The sequence below is a fragment of the Carcharodon carcharias genome, chromosome 10 (assembly GCF_017639515.1).
Source record: "Carcharodon carcharias isolate sCarCar2 chromosome 10, sCarCar2.pri, whole genome shotgun sequence".
In the NCBI taxonomy this organism is placed as follows: Eukaryota; Metazoa; Chordata; class Chondrichthyes; order Lamniformes; family Lamnidae; genus Carcharodon; species Carcharodon carcharias.
In genome coordinates, this window is record NC_054476.1 from 63,730,567 (window position 1) to 63,749,054 (window position 18,488).

Genomic DNA, 18,488 nt, shown 5'->3' on the forward strand with positions numbered 1-18,488 from the left:
CAGGGAGCGAGAGAGTGACCACCGAGCAGGGAGTGAGAGAGTGACTACCAAGCAGGGAAAAAGAGTGACCACCGAGTAGGGAGACAGATTGACTAGTGAGCAGGGAGCGCGAGAGTGACTACCGAGCAGGGAGCGAGAGTGTGAGTACCGAGCAGGGAGCGAGAGAGTGACAACCGAGCAGGGCGAGAGAGTGACTACCGAGCAGGGAACGAGAGAGTGACTACCGAGCAGGGAGTGAGAGAGTGACCAACGAGCAGGGAGAGAGAGTGACCACCGAGCAGGGAGAGAGAGTGACTACCGAGCCGGGAGTGAGAGAGTGACTAACGAGCAGGGAGCGAGAGAGTGACTCCCCAGCCGGGAGCGAGAGAGTGACTACCAAGCCGGGAGCGAGAGAGTGACTAAAGAGCCGCGAGCGAGAGAGTGACAACCGAGCAGGGAGGGAGAGAGTGACTACCGAGCAGGCAGTGAGAGAGTGACTACCGAGACGGGATCGAGAGAGTGACTACCGAGCAGGGAGCGAGAGATTGACTACCGAGCAGGGAGCGAGAGAGTGACCACCGTGCAGGGAGAGAGAGTGACCACCGAGCAGGGAGAGAGTGTGACTACTGAGCTGGGAGCAAGAGAGTAACTACCGAGCAGGGAGCGAGAAAATGACTACCGAGCAGGGAGCGAGAGAGTGACTACTGAGCCGGGAGCGAGAGAATGACTACCGAGCCGGGAGCAAGAGAGTAACTACCGAGCAGGGAGCGAGAGAATGTCTACCGAGCAGGGAGCGAGAGAGTGACTTCCGAGCAGGAAGCGAGAGAGTGACTACAGTGCAGGAAGCGAGAGAGTGATTACCGAGCCGGGAGCGAGAGAGTGACCACCGTGCAGGGTGAGAGAATGACTACCGAGTGCAGGGAAAGTTACCACCGAACAGGGAGAGAGTGTGACTACCGAGCAGGGAGCGAGAGACAGTGACTACCGAGCACAGAGACAGTGACTACCGAGCAGGGAGAGAGAGAGTGACTACCGAGCGGGGAGTGAGAGTGACTACCGAGCATGGAGGGGAAGAGTGACTACCGAGCAGGGAGCGAGATAGTGACTTCCGAGCTGGGAGCGAGAGAGTGGCTACCGAGCAGGGAGCGAGAGAGTAACTACCGAGCAGGGTGCGAGAGAGTGACTACTGAGCGGGAGCGAGAGAGTGACCACCGAGCAGGGAGTGAGAGAGTGACTACCGAGCAGGGAGAAAGAGTGACCACCGAGTAGGGAGACAGAGTGACTAGTGAGCAGGGACCGTGAGAGTTAGTACTGAGCAAGGATCGAGAGAGTGACTACCGAGCAGGGAGAGGGAGAGTGACAACCGAGCAGGGAGTGAGAGAGTGACCGACCAGCAGGGAGAGAGAGTGAGTACCGAGTGCAGAGACAGTGACAATCGAGCAGGGAGAGAGAGTGACTACCGAGCAGGGAACGAGAGAGTGATTACCGAGCAGGGAGTGAGAGAGTGACCTACCAGCAGGGAGAGAGAGTGACTACCGAGCAGGGAGAGAGAGTGACTACCGAGCCGGGAGTGAGAGAGTGACTAACGAGCAGGGAGCGAGGGAGTGACCACAGAGCCGCGAGCGAGAGAGTGACTACTGAGCAGGGAGTGAGAGAGTGACTAACGAGCAGGGAGCGAGAGAGTGACTCCCCAGCCGGGAGCAAGTGAGTGACTACCGAGCTGGGAGTGAGAGAGTGACTACTGAGCCGGGAGCGAGAGAATGACTACCGAACAGGGAGCAAGAGAGTGACTACCGAGCAGGAAGCGAGAGAGTGACTACCGAGCAGGGAGAGAGAGAGTGACCACCGTGCAGGGAGAGAGAGTGACCACCGAGCAGGGAGAGAGAATGACTACCGAGCGCAGAGCAAGTGACCACCGAACAGGGAGAGAGTGTGACTACCGAGCAGGGAGCGAGAGACAGTGACTACTGAGCACAGAGACAGTGACTACCGAGCAGGGAGAGAGAGAGTGACTACCGAGCGGGGAGAGAGAGTGACTACCGAGCAGGGAGGGAAGAGTGACTACCGAGCAGGGAGCGAGATAGTGACTTCCGAGCTGGGAGCGAGAGAGTGGCGACCGAGCAGGGAGCGAGAGAGTGACTACCGAGCAGGGAGCGAGAGAGTGACTACCGAGCAGGGAGCGAGAGATTGACTACCGAGCAGGGAGCGGGAGAGTGACTTCCGAGCAGGAAGCGAGAGAGTGACTACCGAGCAGGGAGAGAGAGAGTGACTACCGAGCAGTGTGAGAGAGAGTGACTACCGAGCAGGGAGAGAGAGAGTGACTACAGTGCAGGAAGCGAGAGAGTGATTACTGAGACGGGAGCGAGAGAGTGACCACTGTGCAGGGAGAGAGAGTGACTACCGAGCGCAGAGAAAGTGACCACTGAGCAGGGAGAGAGTGTGACTACTGAGCCGGGAGCAAGAGAGTAACTACCGAGCAGGGAGCGAGAGACAGTGACTACCGAGCACAGAGACAGTGACTACCGAGCAGGGAGAAAGAGAGTGACTATCCAGCTGGGAGAGAGAGTGACTACCCAGCAGGGAGGGGAAGAGTGACTACCGAGCAGGGAGCGAGATAGTGACTTCCGAGCTGGGAGCGAGAGAGTGACTACCGAGCAGGGAGCGAGAGAGTGAGTACCGAGCAGGGAGCGAGAGAGTGACGGCCGAGTAGGGAGCGAGAGAGTGACTACCAAGCACTGAGAGAGAGAGTTTCTACTGAGCCGGGATCAAGAGAGTGACTTCCGAGCAAGTTTCGAGAGAGTGACTACCGAGCAGGGAGCGAGGGAGTGACTACCGAACAGGGAGAGAGAGTGACTACCGAGCAGGGAGCGAGAGAGTAACTACCGAGCAGGGAGCGAGAGAGTGACTACCGAGCAGGGAGAGAGAGAGTTTCTACTGAGCCGGGAGCAAGAGAGTGTCTTCCGAGCAAGTTTCGAGAGAGTGACTACCGAGCAGGGAGCGAGAGAGTGACTAACGAGCAGGGAGCGAGAGAGTGACTAACGAGCAGGGAGCGAGAGAGTGACTACCGAGCAGGGAGTGAGAGAGTGACTACAGAGACCGAAGCGAGAGAGTGACTACTGAGATGGAAGCGAGAGAGTGACTACCGAGCCGGGAGCGAGAGAGTGACTACCGAGCAGGGCGTGAGAGAGTGACTACCAAGTAGGAGAAAAGAGTGACCACCGAGTAGGGAGACAGAGTGACTAGTGAGCAGGGAGTGCGAGAGTGACTACCGAGCAGGGAGCTAGAGTGTGAGTACCGAGCAGGGAGCGAGAGAGTGACCACCGAGAAGGGTGAGACAGTGACTACCGAGTGCAGAGACAGTGACAACCGAGCAGGGAGAGAGAGTGACTACCGAGCAGGGAACGAGAGAGTGACTACCGAGCAGGGAGTGAGAGAATGACCCACGAGCAGGGAGAGAGAGTGACCACCGAGCAGGGATAGAGAGTGACTACCGAGCCGGGATTGAGAGAGTGACTAACGAGCAGGGAGCGAGAGAGTGACTCCCCAGCCGGGAGCGAGAGAGTGACTACCAAGCCGGGAGCGAGAGAGTGACTACAGAGCCGCGAGCGAGAGAGTGACAACCGAGCAGGGAGCGAGAGAGTGACTACCGAGAAGGGAGTGAGACAGTGATTACCGAGACGGGATCGAGAGAGTGACTACCGAGCAGGGAGCGAGAGATTGATTACCGAGCAGGGAGCGAGAGAGTGACCACCGTGCAGGGAGAGAGAATGACTACCGAGCGCAGAGCAAGTGACCACCGAACAGGGAGAGAGTGTGACTACCGAGCAGGGAGCGAGAGACAGTGACTACTGAGCACAGAGACAGTGACTACCGAGCAGGGAGAGAGAGAGTGACTACCGAGCGGGGAGAGAGAGTGACTACCGAGCAGGGAGGGAAGAGTGACTACCGAGCAGGGAGCGAGATTGTGACTTCTGAGCTGGGAGCGAGAGAGTGGCTACCGAGCAGGGAGCGAGAGAGTGACTACCGAGCAGGGAGCGAGAGAGTGACTACCGAGCGGGAGCGAGAGAGTGACCACCGAGCAGGGAGTGAGAGAGTGACTACCGAGCAGGGAGAAAGAGTGACCACCGAGTAGGGAGACAGAGTGACTAGTGAGCTGGGAGCGCGAGAGTGACTACTGAGCAAGGAGCGAGAGAGTGACTACCGAGCAGGGAGAGGGAGAGTGACTACAGAGCAGGGAGCGAGAGAGTGACCACCGAGAAGGGAGAGAGAGTGAGTACCGAGTGCAGAGACAGTGACAACCGAGCAGGGAGAGAGAGTGACTACCGAGCAGGGAGAGAGAGTGACCACCGAGCAGGGAGAGAGAGTGACTACCGAGCCGGGAGTGTGAGAGTGACTAACGAGCAGGGAGTGAGAGAGTGACTACAGAGCCGCGAGCGAGAGAGTGACAACCGAGCAGGGAGCGAGAGAGTGACTATCGAGCAGGGATCGAGAGAGTGACTACCGAGACGGGATCGAGAGAGTGACTACCGAGCAGGGAGCGAGAGATTGACTACCGAGCAGGGAGCGAGAGATTGACAACCGAGCAGGGAGCGAGAGAGTGACCACCGTGCAGGGATAGAGAGCGACTACCGAGCGCAGAGAACGTGACCACCGAGCAGGGAGAGAGTGTGAATACTGAGCAGGGAGCGAGAGAGTGACTACTGAGCAGGGAGCGAGAGAGTGACTACTGAGCAGGGATCGAGAGAGTGACTACCGAGCAGGGAGCGAGATAGTGACTTCCGAGCTGGGAGCGAGAGAGTGGCTACCGAGCATGGAGCAAGAGAGTGACTACGGAGCCGGGAGGGAGAGAGTGACTAACGAGCAGGGAGCGAGAGAGTGACTACAGAGCCGCGAGCGAGAGAGTGACAACCGAGCAGGGAGCGAGAGAGTGACTATCGAGCAGGGATCGAGAGAGTGACTACCGAGACGGCATCGAGAGAGTGACTACCGAGCCGGGAGCGAGAGATTGACTACCGAGCAAGGAGCGAGTGATTGACTACCGAGCAGGGAGCGAGAGAGTGACTACCGAGCAGGGAGAGAGAGAGTTTCTACTGAGCCGGGAGCAAGAGAGTGTCTTCCGAGCAAGTTTCGAGAGAGTGACTACCGAGCAGGGAGCGAGAGAGTGACTATAGAGCAGGGAGCGAGAGAGTGACTAACGAGCAGGGAGCGAAAGAATGACTACCGAGCAGGGAGTGAGAGAGTGACTACCGAGACCGAAGCGAGAGAGTGACTACTGAGATGGAAGCGAGAGAGTGACTACCGAGCCGGGAGCGAGAGAGTGACTACCGAGCAGGGAGCGAGATAGTGACTACCGAGCAGGGAGCGAGAGAGTGACTACCGAGCTGGGAGCAAGAGAGTGACTACTGAGCCGGGAGCGAGAGAATGACTACCGAGCAGGGAGCAAGAGAGTAACTACCGAGCAGGGAGCGAGAGATTGACTACCGAGCAGGGAGCGAGAGAGTGACTTCCGAGCAGGAAGCGAGAGAGTGACTACCGAGCAGGGAGAGAGAGAGTGACTACCGAGCAGGGAGAGAGAGAGTGACTACCGAGCAGGGAGAGAGAGAGTGACTACAGTGCAGGAAGCGACAGAGTGATTACTGAGATGGGAGCGAGAGAGTGACCACCGTGCAGGGAGAGAGAGTGACTACCGAGCGCAGAGAAAGTGACCACTGAGCAGGGAGAGAGTGTGACTACTGAGCCGGGAGCAAGAGAGTAACTACCGAGCAGGGAGCGAGAGACAGTGACTACCGAGCAGGGAGAGAGAGAGTGACTATCGAGCGGGGAGAGAGAGTGACTACCGAGCAGGGAGCGAGATAGTGACTTCCGAGCTGGGAGCGAGAGAGTGGCTACCGAGCAGGGAGCGAGAGAGTGACCACCGAGCAGGGAGCGAGAGAGTGACCACCGAGCAGGGAGTGAGAGAGTGACTACCAAGCAGAGAAAAAGAGTGACCACCGAGTTGGGAGACAGAGTGACTAGTGAGCAGGGAGCGCGAGAGTGACTACCGAGTAGGGAGCGAGAGTGTGAATACTGAGCAGGGAGCGAGAGGGTGACCACCGCGAAGGGAGAGACAGTGACTACCGAGTGCAGAGACAGTGACAACCGAGCAGGGAGAGAGAGTGACTACCGAGCAGGGAACGAGAGAGTGACTACCGAGCAGGGAGTGAGAGAGTGACCAACGAGCAGGGAGAGAGAGTGACCACCGAGCAGGGAGAGAGAGTGACTACCGAGCAGGGAGCGAGAGAGTGACTACCGAGCAGGGAGCGAGAGATTGACTACCGAGCAGGGAGCGAGAGAGTGACTTCCGAGCAGGAAGCGAGAGAGTGACTACCGAGCAGGGAGAGAGAGAGTGACTACCGAGCAGTGTGAGAGAGAGTGACTACCGAGCATGGAGAGAGAGAGTGACTACAGTGCAGGAAGCGAGAGAGTGATTACTGAGACGGGAGCGAGAGAGTGACCAACGTGCAGGGAGAGAGAGTGACTACCGAGCGCTGAGAAAGTGACCACTGAGCAGGGAGAGAGTGTGACTACTGAGCCGGGAGCAAGAGAGTAACTACCGAGCAGGGAGCGAGAGACAGTGACTACTGAGCACAGAGACAGTGACTACCGAGCAGGGAGAGAGAGAGTGACTATCCAGCTGGGAGAGAGAGTGACTACCGAGCAGGGAGGGGAAGAGTGACTACCGAGCAGGGAGCGAGATAGTGACTTCCGAGCAGGGAGCGAGAGAGTGGCTACCGAGCAGGGAGCGAGAGAGTGAGTACCGAGCAGGGAGCGTGAGAGTGACTACCGAGCAGGGAGCGAGAGAGTGACCACCGAGCAGGGAGTGAGAGAGTGACTACCAAGCAGGAAAAAATTGTGACCACCGAGTAGGGAGACAGAGTGACTAGTGAGCAGGGAGTGCGAAAGTGACTACCGAGCAGGGAGCGAGAGTGTGAGTACCGAGCAGGGAGCGAGAGAGTGACCACCGAGAAGGGAGAGACAGTGACTACCGAGTGCAGAGACAGTGACAACCGAGCAGGGAGAGAGAATGACTACCGAGCAGGGAACGAGATAGTGACTACCGAGCAGGGAGTGAGAGAATGACCCACGAGCAGGGCGAGAGAGTGACCACCGAGCAGGGATAGAGAGTGACTACCGAGCCGGGAGTGAGAGAGTGACTAACGAGCAGGGAGCGAGAGAGTGACTCCCCAGCCGGGAGCGAGAGAGTGACTACCAAGCCGGGAGCGAGAGAGTGACTACAGAGCCGCGAGCGAGAGAATGATAACCGAGCAGGGAGCGAGAGAGTGACTACCGAGCAGGAAGTGAGAGAGTGACTACCGAGACGGGATCGAGAGAGTGACTACCGAGCAGGGAGCGAGAGATTGACTACCGAGCAGGGAGCGAGGGAGTGACCACCGTGCAGGGAGAGAGAGTGACCACCGAGCAGGGAGAGAGTGTGACTACTGAGCAGGGAGCAAGAGAGTAACTACCGAGCAGGGAGCGAGAGAGTGACTACCGAGCAGGGAGCGAGAGAGTGACTGCTGAGCCGGGAGCGAGAGAGTGACCACCGTGCAGGGAGAGAGAGTGACTACCGAGTGCAGAGACAGTGACAACCGAGCAGGGAGAGAGAATGACTACCGAGCAGGGAACGAGAGAGTGACTACCGAGCAGGGAGTGAGAGAATGACCCACGAGCAGGGCGAGAGAGTGACCACCGAGCAGGGATAGAGAGTGACTACCGAGCCGGGAGTGAGAGAGTGACTAACGAGCAGGGAGCGAGAGAGTGACTCCCCAGCCGGGAGCGAGAGAGTGACTACCAAGCCGGGAGCGAGAGAGTGACTACAGAGCCGCGAGCGAGAGAATGATAACCGAGCAGGGAGCGAGAGAGTGACTACCGAGCAGGAAGTGAGAGAGTGACTACCGAGACGGGATCGAGAGAGTGACTACCGAGCAGGGAGCGAGAGATTGACTACCGAGCAGGGAGCGAGAGAGTGACCACCGTGCAGGGAGAGAGAGTGACTACCGAGCAGGGAGAGAGTGTGACTACTGAGCAGGGAGCAAGAGAGTAACTACCGAGCAGGGAGCGAGAGAGTGACTACCGAGCAGGGAGCGAGAGAGTGACTGCTGAGCCGGGAGCGAGAGAGTGACCACCGTGCAGGGAGAGAGAGTGACTACCGAGTGCAGAGAAAGTGACCACTGAGCAGGGAGAGAGTGTGACTACTGAGCCGGGAGCAAGAGAGTAACTACCGAGCAGGGAGCGAGAGACAGTGACTACCGAGCACAGAGACAGTGACTACCGAGCAGGGAGAGAGAGAGTGACTATCGAGCGGGGAGAGAGAGTGACTACCGAGCAGGGAGGGGAAGATTGACTACCGAGCAGGGAGCGAGATAGTGACTTCCGAGCTGGGAGCTAGAGAGTGGCTACCGAGCAGGGAGCGATAGAGTGAGTACCGAGCAGGGAGCGAAAGTGTGACTACCGAGCAGGGAGCGAGAGAGTGACCACCGAGCAGGGCGTGAGAGAGTGACTACCAAGCAGGGAAAAAGAGTGACCACCGAGTAGGGAGACAGATTGACTAGTGAGCAGGGAGCGCGAGAGTGACTACCGAGCAGGGAGCGAGAGTGTGAGTACCGAGCAGGGAGCGAGAGAGTGACAACCGAGCAGGGCGAGAGAGTGACTACCGAGCAGGGAACGAGAGAGTGACTACCGAGCAGGGAGTGAGAGAGTGACCAACGAGCAGGGAGAGAGAGTGACCACCGAGCAGGGAGAGAGAGTGACTACCGAGCCGGGAGTGAGAGAGTGACTAATGAGCAGGGAGCGAGAGAGTGACTCCCCAGCCGGGAGCGAGAGAGTGACTACCAAGCCGGGAGCGAGAGAGTGACTAAAGAGCCGCGAGCGAGAGAGTGACAACCGAGCAGGGAGGGAGAGAGTGACTACCGAGCAGGCAGTGAGAGAGTGACTACCGAGACGGGATCGAGAGAATGACTACCGAGCAGGGAGCGAGAGATTGACTACCGAGCAGGGAGCGAGAGAATGACCACCGTGCAGGGAGAGAGAGTGACCACCGAGCAGGGAGAGAGTGTGACTACTGAGCTGGGAGTAAGAGAGTAACTACCGAGCAGGGAGCGAGAAAGTGACTACCGAGCAGGGAGCGAGAGAGTGACTACTGAGCCGGGAGCGAGAGAATGACTACCGAGCCGGGAGCAAGAGAGTAACTACCGAGCAGGGAGCGAGAGAATGACTACCGAGCAGGGAGCGAGAGAGTGACTTCCGAGCAGGAAGCGAGAGAGTGACTACAGTGCAGGAAGCGAGAGAGTGATTACCGAGCCGGGAGCGAGAGAGTGACCACCGTGCAGGGTGAGAGAATGACTACCGAGTGCAGGGAAAGTGACCACCGAACAGGGAGAGAGTGTGACTACCGAGCAGGGAGCGAGAGACAGTGACTACCGAGCACAGAGACAGTGACTACCGAGCAGGGAGAGAGAGAGTGACTACCGAGCGGGGAGTGAGAGTGACTACCGAGCAGGGAGGGGAAGAGTGACTACCGAGCAGGGAGCGAGATAGTGACTTCCGAGCTGGGAGCGAGAGAGTGGCTACCGAGCAGGGAGCGAGAGAGTGACTACCGAGCAGGGAGCGAGAGAGTGACTACCGAGCGGGAGCGAGAGAGTGACCACCGAGCAGGGAGTGAGAGAGTGACTACCGAGCAGGGAGAAAGAGTGACCACCGAGTAGGGAGACAGAGTGACTAGTGAGCAGGGACCGCGAGAGTTAGTACTGAGCAAGGATCGAGAGAGTGACTACCGAGCAGGGAGAGGGAGAGTGACAACCGAGCAGGGAGTGAGAGAGTGACCGACCAGCAGGGAGAGAGAGTGAGTACCGAGTGCAGAGACAGTGACAATCGAGCAGGGAGAGAGAGTGACTACCGAGCAGGGAACGAGAGAGTGATTACCGAGCAGGGAGTGAGAGAGTGACCTACCAGCAGGGAGAGAGAGTGACTACCGAGCAGGGAGAGAGAGTGACTACCGAGCCGGGAGTGAGAGAGTGACTAACGAGCAGGGAGCGAGAGAGTGACCACAGAGCCGCGAGCGAGAGAGTGACTACCGAGCAGGGAGTGAGAGAGTGACTAACGAGCAGGGAGCGAGAGAGTGACTCCCCAGCCGGGAGCAAGAGAGTGACTACCGAGCTGGGAGTGAGAGAGTGACTACTGAGCCGGGAGCGAGAGAATGACTACCGAACACGGAGCAAGAGAGTGACTACCGAGCAGGAAGCGAGAGAGTGACTACCGAGCAGGGAGAGAGAGAGTGACTATCGAGCGGGGAGAGAGAGTGACTACCGAGCAGGGAGGGGAAGATTGACTACCGAGCAGGGAGCGAGATAGTGACTTCCGAGCTGGGAGCGAGAGAGTGGCTACCGAGCAGGGAGCGATAGAGTGAGTACCGAGCAGGGAGCGAAAGTGTGACTACCGAGCAGGGAGCGAGAGAGTGACCACCGAGCAGGGAGTGAGAGAGTGACTACCAAGCAGGGAAAAAGAGTGACCACCGAGTAGGGAGACAGATTGACTACCGAGCCGGGAGCAAGAGAGTAACTACCGAGCAGGGAGCGAGAGAATGACTACCGAGCAGGGAGCGAGAGAGTGACTTCCGAGCAGGAAGCGAGAGAGTGACTACAGTGCAGGAAGCGAGAGAGTGATTACCGAGCCGGGAGCGAGAGAGTGACCACCGTGCAGGGTGAGAGAATGACTACCGAGTGCAGGGAAAGTGACCACCGAACAGGGAGAGAGTGTGACTACCGAGCAGGGAGCGAGAGACAGTGACTACCGAGCACAGAGACAGTGACTACCGAGCATGGAGGGGAAGAGTGACTACCGAGCAGGGAGCGAGATAGTGACTTCCGAGCTGGGAGCGAGAGAGTGGCTACCGAGCAGGGAGCGAGAGAGTGACTACCGAGCAGGGAGCGAGAGAGTGACCAACGTGCAGGGAGAGAGAGTGACCACCGAGCAGGGAGGGAGTGTGACTACTGAGCAGGGAGCAAGAGAGTAACTACCGAGCAGGGAGCGAGAGAGTGACTACCGAGCAGGGAGCGAGAGAGTGACCACCGTGCAGGGAGAGAGAATGACTACCGAGCGCAGAGCAAGTGACCACCGAACAGGGAGAGAGTGTGACTACCGAGCAGGGAGCGAGAGACAGTGACTACTGAGCACAGAGACAGTGACTACCGAGCAGGGAGAGAGAGAGTGACTACCGAGCGGGGAGAGAGAGTGACTACCGAGCAGGGAGGGAAGAGTGACTACCGAGCAGGGAGCGAGATAGTGACTTCCGAGCTGGGAGCGAGAGAGTGGCTACCGAACAGGGAGCGAGAGAGTGACTACCGAGCAGGGAGTGAGAGAGTGACTACCGAGCGGGAGCGAGAGAGTGACCACCGAGCAGGGAGCGAGAGAGTGACTACCGAGCAGGGAGAAAGAGTGACCACCGAGTAGGGAGACAGAGTGACTAGTGAGCAGGGAGCGCGAGAGTGACTACTGAGCAAGGAGCGAGAGAGTGACTACCGAGCAGGGAGAGGGAGAGTGACTACAGAGCAGGGAGCGAGAGAGTGACCACCGAGAAGGGAGAGAGAGTGAGTACCGAGTGCAGAGACAGTGACAACCGAGCAGGGAGAGAGAGTGACTACCGAGCAGGGAGAGAGAGTGACCACCGAGCAGGGAGAGAGAGTGACTACCGAGCCGGGAGTGAGAGAGTGACTAACGATCAGGGAGCGAGAGAGTGACTACAGAGCCGCGAGCGAGAGAGTGACAACCGAGCAGGGAGCGAGAGAGTGACTATCGAGCAGGGATCGAGAGAGTGACTACCGAGACGGCATCGAGAGAGTGACTACCGAGCCGGGAGCGAGAGATTGACTACCGAGCAAGGAGCGAGAGATTGACTACCGAGCAGGGAGCGAGAGAGTGACCACCGTGCAGGGATAGTGAGTGACTACCGAGCCCAGAGAAAGTGACCACCGAGCATGGAGAGAGTGTGACTACTGAGCAGGGAGCGAGAGAGTGACTACTGAGCAGGGATCGAGAGAGTGACTACTGAGCAGGGAGAGAGATTGACGACCGAGCAGGGAGAGAGATAGTGACTCACGAGCTGGTAGCGAGAGAGTGGCTACCGAGCAGAGAGCGAGAGAGTGACTACCGAGCCGGGAGTGAGAGAGTGACTAACGAGCAGGGAGCGAGAGATTGACTCCCCAGCCGGGAGCGAGAGAGTGACTACCAAGCCGGGAGCGAGAGAGTGACTACAGTGCCGCGAGCGAGAGAGTGACAACCGAGCAGGGAGCGAGAGAGTGACTACCGAGCAGGGAGCGAGAGAGTGACTACCAAGACGGGATCGAGAGAGTGACTACCGAGCAGGGAGCGAGAGATTGACTACCGAGCAGGGAGCGAGAGAGTGACCACCGTGCAGGGAGAGAGAGTGACTACCGAGCAGGGAGAGGGAGAGTGACTACCGAGCAGGGAGCGAGAGAGTGACCACCGAGAAGGGAGAGAGAGTGACTACCGAGTGCAGAGACAGTGACAACCGAGCAGGGAGAGAGAGTGACTACCGAGCAGGGAACGAGAGAGTGACTACCGAGCAGGGAGTGAGAGAGTGACCTACCAGCAGGGAGAGAGAGTGATTACCGAGCAGGGAGAGAGAGTGACTACCGAGCAGGGAGAGAGAGTGACCACCGAGCAGGGAGAGGGAGTGACTACCGAGCCGGGAGTGAGAGAGTGACTAACGAGCCGGGAGCGAGAGAGTGACTACAGAGCCGCGAGCGAGAGAGTGACAACCGAGCAGGGAGCGAGAGAGTGACTATCGAGCAGGGATCGAGAGAGTGACTACCGAGACGGCTTCGAGAGAGTGACTACCGAGCCGGGAGCGAGAGATTGACTACCGAGCAAGGAGCGAGAGATTGACTACCGAGCAGGGAGCGAGAGAGTGACCACCGTGCAGGGAGAGAGAGTGACTACCGAGCAGGGAGAGGGAGAGTGACTACCGAGCAGGGAGCGAGAGAGTGACCACCGAGAAGGGAGAGAGAGTGACTACCGAGTGCAGAGACAGTGACAACTGAGCAGGGAGAGAGAGTGACTACCGAGCAGGGAACGAGAGAGTGACTACCGAGCAGGGAGTGAGAGAGTGACCTACCAGCAGGGAGAGAGAGTGATTACCGAGCAGGGAGAGAGAGTGACTACCGAGCAGGGAGAGAGAGTGACCACCGAGCAGGGAGAGGGAGTGTCTACCGAGCCGGGAGTGAGAGAGTGACTAACGAGCAGGGAGCGAGAGAGTGACTACAGAGCCGCGAGCGAGAGAGTGACAACCGAGCAGGGAGCGAGAGAGTGACTATCGAGCAGGGATCGAGAGAGTGACTACCGAGACGGCTTTGAGAGAGTGACTACCGAGCCGGGAGCGAGAGATTGACTACCGAGCAAGGAGCGAGAGATTGACTACCGAGCAGGGAGCGAGAGAGTGACCACCGTGCAGGGATAGCGAGTGACTACCGAGCGCAGAGAAAGTGACCACCGAGCATGGAGAGAGTGTGACTACTGAGCAGGGAGCGAGAGAGTGACTACTGAGCAGGGATCGAGAGAGTGACTACTGAGCAGGGAGAGAGATTGACGACCGAGCAGGGAGAGAGATAGTGACTCACGAGCTGGTAGCGAGAGAGTGGCTACCGAGCAGAGAGCGAGAGAGTGACTACCGAGCCGGGAGTGAGAGAGTGACTAACGAGCAGGGAGCGAGAGATTGACTCCCCAGCCGGGAGCGAGAGAGTGACTACCAAGACGGGATCGAGAGAGTGACTACCGAGCAGGGAGCGAGAGATTGACTACCGAGCAGGGAGCGAGAGAGTGACCACCGTGCAGGGAGAGAGAGTGACCACCGAGCAGGGAGAGAGAGTGACTACCGAGCAGGGAGCGAGAGAGTGACTACCTAGCCGGGAGCGAGAGATTGACTACCGAGCAGGGAGCGCGAGAGTGACTACCAAACAGGGAGAGAGTGTTTCTACCGAGCAGGGAGCGAGAGAGTAACTACCGAGCTGGGAGCGAGAGAATGACTACTGAGCAGGGAGAGAGAGAGTTTCTACTGAGCCGGGAGCAAGAGAGTGACTTCCGAGCAAGTTTCGACAGAGTGACTACCGAGCAGGGAGCGAGAGAGTGACTAACGAGCAGGGAGCGAAAGAGTGACTACCGAGCAGGGAGTGAGAGAGTGACTACCGGGACCGAAGCGAGAGAGTGACTACTGAGATGGAAGCGAGAGAGTGACTACCGAGCCAGGAGCGAGAGAGTGACTACCGAGCAGGGAGCGAGAAAGTGACTACCGAGCTGGGAGCGAGAGAGTGACTACTGAGCCGGGAGCGAGAGAATGACTACCCAGCAGGGAGCAAGAGAGTAACTACCAAGCAGGGAGCGAGAGAGTGACTACCGAGCAGGGAGAGAGAGTGACTACCGAGCGCAGAGAAAGTGACCACTGATCAGGGAGCGAGTGTGACTACTGAGCCGGGAGCAAGAGAGTAACTACCGAGCAGGGAGCGAGAGACAGTGACTACCGAGCACAGAGACAGTGACTACCGAGCAGGGAGAGAGAGAGTGACTATTGAGCGGGGAGAGAGAGTGACTACCGAGCAGGGAGGGGAAGAGTGACTACCGAGCAGGGAGCGAGATAGTGACTTCCGAGCTGGGAGCGAGAGAGTGGCTACCGAGCAGGGAGCGAGAGAGTGAGTACCGAGCAGGGAGCGAGAGAGTGACGGCCGAGTAGGGAGCGAGAGAGTGACTACCAAGCAGGGAGAGAGAGAGTTTCTACTGAGCCGGGATCAAGAGAGTGACTTCCGAGCAAGTTTCGAGAGAGTGACTACCGAGCAGGGAGCGAGGGAGTGACTACGGAACAGGGAGAGAGAGTGACTACCGAGCAGGGAGCGAGAGAGTAACTACCGAGCAGGGAGCGAGAGAGTGACTACCGAGCAGGGAGAGAGAGAGTTTCTACTGAGCCGGGAGCAAGAGAGTGTCTTCCGAGCAAGTTTCGAGAGAGTGACTACCGAGCAGGGAGCGAGAGAGTGACTAACGAGCAGGGAGCGAGAGAGTGACTAACGAGCAGGGAGCGAAAGAGTGACTACCGAGCAGGGAGTGAGAGAGTGACTACCGAGACCGAAGCGAGAGAGAGACTACTGAGATGGAAGCGAGAGAGTGACTACCGAGCCGGGAGCGAGAGAGTGACTACCGAGCAGGGAGCGAGAGAGTGACTACCGAGCAGGGAGCGAGAGAGTGACTACCGAGCTGGGAGCAAGAGAGTGACTACTGAGCCGGGAGCGAGAGAATGACTACCGAGCAGGGAGCAAGAGAGTAACTACCGAGCAGGGAGCGAGAGATTGACTACCGAGCAGGGAGCGAGAGAGTGACTTCCGAGCAGGAAGCGAGAGAGTGACTACCGAGCAGGGAGAGAGAGAGTGACTACCGAGCAGGGAGAGAGAGAGTGACTACCGAGCAGGGAGAGAGAGAGTGACTACAGTGCAGGGAGAGAGAGTGACTACCGAGCGCAGAGAAAGTGACCACTGAGCAGGGAGAGAGTGTGACTACTGAGCCGGGAGCAAGAGAGTAACTACCGAGCAGGGAGCGAGAGACAGTGACTACCGAGCAGGGAGAGAGAGAATGACTATCGAGCGGGGAGAGACAGTGACTACCGAGCAGGGAGCGAGATAGTGACTTCCGAGCTGGGAGCGAGAGAGTGGCTACCGAGCAGGGAGCGAGAGAGTGACCACCGAGCAGGGAGCGAGAGAGTGACCACCGAGCAAGGAGTGAGAGAGTGACTACCAAGCAGAGAAAAAGAGTGACCACCGAGTTGGGAGACAGAGTGACTAGTGAGCAGGGAGCGCGAGAGTGACTACCGAGCAGGGAGCGAGAGTGTGAATACTGAGCAGGGAGCGAGAGGGTGACCACCGAGAAGGGAGAGACAGTGACTACCGAGTGCAGAGACAGTGACAACCGAGCAGGGAGAGAGAGTGACTACCGAGCAGGGAGCGAGAGAGTGACTATCGAGCAGGGATCGAGAGAGTGACTACCGAGACGGGATCGAGAGAGTGACTACCGAGCAGGGAGCGAGAGATTGACTACCGAGCAGGGAGCGAGAGATTGACTACCGAGCAGGGAGCGAGAGAGTGACCACCGTGCAGGGATAGAGAGCGACTACCGAGCGCAGAGAACGTGACCACCGAGCAGGGAGAGAGTGTGAATACTGAGCAGGGAGCGAGAGAGTGACTACTGAGCAGGGATCGAGAGAGTGACTACCGAGCAGGGAGCGAGATAGTGACTTCCGAGCTGGGAGCGAGAGAGTGGCTACCGAGCATGGAGCAAGAGAGTGACTACGGAGCCGGGAGGGAGAGAGTGACTAACGAGCAGGGAGCGAGAGAGTGACTACAGAGCCGCGAGCGAGAGAGTGACAACCGAGCAGGGAGCGAGAGAGTGACTATCGAGCAGGGATCGAGAGAGTGACTACCGAGACGGCATCGAGAGAGTGACTACCGAGCCGGGAGCGAGAGATTGACTACCGAGCAAGGAGCGAGAGATTGACTACCGAGCAGGGAGCGAGAGAGTGACTACCGAGCAGGGAGAGAGAGAGTTTCTACTGAGCCGGGAGCAAGAGTGTGTCTTCCGAGCAAGTTTCGAGAGAGTGACTACCGAGCAGGGAGCGAGAGAGTGACTATAGAGCAGGGAGCAAGAGAGTGACTAACGAGCAGGGAGCGAAAGAGTGACTACCGAGCAGGGAGTGAGAGAGTGACTACCGAGACCGAAGCGAGAGAGTGACTACTGAGATGGAAGCGAGAGAGTGACTACCGAGCCGGGAGCGAGAGAGTGACTACCGAGCAGGGAGCGAGATAGTGACTACCGAGCAGGGAGCGAGAGAGTGACTACCGAGCTGGGAGCAAGAGAGTGACTACTGAGCCGGGAGCGAGAGAATGACTACCGAGCAGGGAGCAAGAGAGTAACTACCGAGCAGGGAGCGAGAGATTGACTACCGAGCAGGGAGCGAGAGAGTGACTTCCGAGCAGGAAGCGAGAGAGTGACTACCGAGCAGGGAGAGAGAGAGTGACTACCGAGCAGGGAGAGAGAGAGTGACTACAGTGCAGGAAGCGACAGAGTGATTACTGAGATGGGAGCGAGAGAGTGACCACCGTGCAGGGAGAGAGAGTGACTACCGAGCGCAGAGAAAGTGACCACTGAGCAGGGAGAGAGTGTGACTACTGAGCCGGGAGCAAGAGAGTAACTACCGAGCAGGGAGCGAGAGACAGTGACTACCGAGCAGGGAGAGAGAGAGTGACTATCGAGCGGGGAGAGAGAGTGACTACTGAGCAGGGAGCGAGATAGTGACTTCCGAGCTGGGAGCGAGAGAGTGGCTACCGAGCAGGGAGCGAGAGAGTGACCACCGAGCAGGGAGCGAGAGAGTGACCACCGAGCAGGGAGTGAGAGAGTGACTACCAAGCAGAGAAAAAGAGTGACCACCGAGTTGGGAGACAGAGTGACTAGTGAGCAGGGAGCGCGAGAGTGACTACCGAGTACGGAGCGAGAGTGTGAATACTGAGCAGGGAGCGAGAGGGTGACCACCGCGAAGGGAGAGACAGTGACTACCGAGTGCAGAGACAGTGACAACCGAGCAGGGAGAGAGAGTGACTACCGAGCAGGGAACGAGAGAGTGACTACCGAGCAGGGAGTGAGAGAGTGACCAACGAGCAGGGAGAGAGAGTGACCACCGAGCAGGGAGAGAGAGTGACTACCGAGCAGGGAGCGAGAGAGTGACTACCGAGCAGGGAGCGAGAGATTGACTACCGAGCAGGGAGCGAGAGAGTGACTTCCGAGCAGGAAGCGAGAGAGTGACTACCGAGCAGGGAGAGAGAGAGTGACTACCGAGCAGTGTGAGAGAGAGTGACTACCGAGCATGGAGAGAGAGAGTGACTACAGTGCAGGAAGCGAGAGAGTGATTACTGAGACGGGAGCGAGAGAGTGACCAACGTGCAGGGAGAGAGAGTGACTACCGAGCGCTGAGAAAGTGACCACTGAGCAGGGAGAGAGTGTGACTACTGAGCCGGGAGCAAGAGAGTAACTACCGAGCAGGGAGCGAGAGACAGTGACTACTGAGCACAGAGACAGTGACTACCGAGCAGGGAGAGAGAGAGTGACTATCCAGCTGGGAGAGAGAGTGACTACCGAGCAGGGAGGGGAAGAGTGACTACCGAGCAGGGAGCGAGATAGTGACTTCCGAGCAGGGAGCGAGAGAGTGGCTACCGAGCAGGGAGCGAGAGAGTGAGTACCGAGCAGGGAGCGTGAGAGTGACTACCGAGCAGGGAGCGAGAGAGTGACCACCGAGCAGGGAGTGAGAGAGTGACTACCAAGCAGGAAAAAATTGTGACCACCGAGTAGGGAGACAGAGTGACTAGTGAGCAGGGAGTGCGAAAGTGACTACCGAGCAGGGAGCGAGAGTGTGAGTACCGAGCAGGGAG